General features: G+C 54.2%; 1 long non-coding RNA gene across 1 annotated transcript; it reads right to left on the bottom strand.

The window, feature by feature from the left end:
* Window positions 1-938: 938 nt before the first annotated feature.
* On the bottom strand, window positions 939-2,326 carry LOC131481858 (uncharacterized). Its single transcript, XR_009246593.1, has 3 exons — window positions 2,238-2,326; window positions 1,896-2,076; window positions 939-1,142 (listed from the first exon to the last, which is right to left on the bottom strand). It is a non-coding gene; the product is annotated as an uncharacterized LOC131481858 (long non-coding RNA).
* Window positions 2,327-2,596: the final 270 nt, after the last annotated feature.

Here is a 2,596-nt window from a genome sequence, read left to right on the forward strand (position 1 = left end):
GTGGGCGTGTATTACACATCTACATGCATATATGTGCATGCACACACATGTGTATGTGTGCAACTGTGTGCACATGTATGTTAAGACTCACCCTGTTTCACAAGGAGGAGGTTCGTGCAAGTACAAAGGGCCAGAGGGTGACTGAACAAGCCCTGGACTCCTGGTCCCCCATGCTGAGCCATGGAAACAGTGATGCCTTCCCAAACCGAAAGACAGATGGGTTCATTTTCAGGTTTTGCCGTGACCTGGTGGTTCCTGGAATGCCTCACAGCTCTGCGAGGCGGCATTTGTGGATTAGTGGCTGAGGGGTGATTTAGGATGGTGATTTGGGAACATCTACCATTTTCCAATAATGCTTGAGAAATTGCCTCTCTCGATTTCAAGAGGCCTGGAAAAGTGAGCAAGGAGGGTGGGGGTGGGGAATGCAGATTCCTTGCCTCTGAGAGGCTCATGGCTCCGGGGAAAAGCTGCTCACTCATGCTCCATATCCATCTAGGGCAGAGCAGCCCCATCCACTGGCCCTGCTTCCCTCTTTCTCCCCGCTTCACCATTGCCCCTGCCAGGGTGCCTCAATCTGCACACACTCTCCTCTCCCTCACCTTCCCATGGTCAACCCCCTCCAACATCTATCTGATGGAATTAGTATTTGAAATACAATAAAGTGATTAGTTCGCTTGACTGTGACAAACATATTTAATCTTGGCCGATCGATAGTGTCAGAAAACCAGCACCATTAGTTAAATTATCCTCCGGTCTCAGAAAAGCAAACGCCCTAATTGAAGAAGGCAAACTCCCTGGGCGTCCTCCCCTTCTTCCCCTGTACCTCTGGAGGGTTCTGACTTGAACTTCAACTGTGACCTCTTTTCCCTTCAGCCCTCCCCCTCTGCCTCAATTTCCCCATCTGTCAGTACAGCACAGAGGGAGAAAGCAGGCTCTGGATCACTTTTCCATCAGCACCACTTCCCAGCTCAATACAGACAAGGGACTGTCTCAGTGTCTTCCTCTGTGAAATGGGTATGTTACATCTTGGTAGGGGGAAGGGGGCGCAGGTAAAGGAGGGCTGGTCTGGGTTCTCATCCTGGTCCTTCGGGTTCAGCCTCTCAGGCCTCTTCCCCGTCTCCAACCAGGTCTCCCACCTGCAACTGGGGAGGCGAGATGCAGCAGTTATAGAGGTGACAGCAGCCCTGTTGCCCCATACCAGCCTCTGTCAATGTCCCTGGGAACTTGCATAGACAAGAAGATGAAGTGAACAACCAGAGAGAGAATCCGTCTACTTATCTGTTCAGCATCTAGAGCCACTGTGTTCTTTGGCTCTGTCCCTGAGAAGCTGGGGGTGCACTCCCGCCTAGGAGTTGCCTAGGAGGCACAAATCAAGGTCAGGGACGCTGGCTGCTGCAGGTGCTGACGGGAAGGCAACTTCTGCATGAGACAAGGATGGGGAGAAAATTGTTAGAGGCAGGAGGTGGGACCTGGGCTTGTTGGCATATGAGTGAGAAGGAGAGGCTGCTGCAGCTCCCAGGACTCTGGCTGGGCAGCAGGACAGAGAAGAACCCGAACCCATAGTCAGAGAAGACTCGTGCCTCTGGCTCTTGGGTGTGCATATGTACTGGTGTGTGTGTGTGTGCGCGCGTGCACTGTTGCCCTCACTGAGGCAGGGCCTGAGCTTGTTCTGGGCATGGCCTGGGGTTCCCCTGCAGAACTCGTTGCCAGTGCTCAGTAATTCCAAGCCACTTGTACATGCTGTGCACTCAGGCCCACACGCTGCAGACTGAGGCTTCCTGAGGCTGTGGGATTTGCCAGCGCCCACTTGGCAAAGCCTGCTAAAGCGGTGGCAACTGGACCTGCCCTCCCAGCCATTCAGCCCCACCAGAGCCAGAGCCCCGTGGCATAAAGACTCAGACTGCCGTAGTTTTTGAGTCTCACTGCTTCCCGGCATGTCCTCCATGGCTGCTCATCTACCTCGTCTTCTTGGCAGGGTCAGAAGGATGCGCCAGACCTTCGCCCTTCTGTATCTGGGGCCTTTTCCTGGGAGCCTCCACCTGAACAGGGACAGACCTATCAGGCCTATCATCTTCTCTGTGGGGGATGAAGAAAGAGCAATTAACACCTTTCCAGTGCCTGGGTGTCCTGCCCAGCCCCCTGCCAATTACTGCATCAGCACCCACCTGCTCCTGAAAAGGCTGACCAATTATCAGGAGGAAGTGTGAAAGCCTGGCTACTGCCTGAAGCCTCATTACCTGTGTCTCCCTCCGCCGGGAGGGAGGGGTGACCCAGGCTCCACTGTCTCCACCAGGGAAGGGTCCAGCGAAGCTGATGCATTTTCCTGAACGCTCCTCCTCTCCAGCAAGGGAGTGGCCTCCTCCCTGACCCCCTCCTCCTTGGGCTGTCACCGTGACGAGGAAGAGCCCAAGTGCCTGCTGCTCGCGCCCTCTGCGCATGTTTCCGGAAATCACGGGCTCAGACAGCGCTTGTATTTCTCCTTACTCCCATTTGCTTCCAAGAAAGAACCTGGTCCTTGTTTTTCTGTTGGCAGCCGCTGGCAGGCGGCATTTTTTTCTTGGGTCTTCTTTTTTTTTTCCCCCAAACTTTCAGCAGC

Source organism: Ochotona princeps, chromosome 14, assembly GCF_030435755.1.
Source record: "Ochotona princeps isolate mOchPri1 chromosome 14, mOchPri1.hap1, whole genome shotgun sequence".
NCBI lineage: Eukaryota > Metazoa > Chordata > Mammalia > Lagomorpha > Ochotonidae > Ochotona > Ochotona princeps.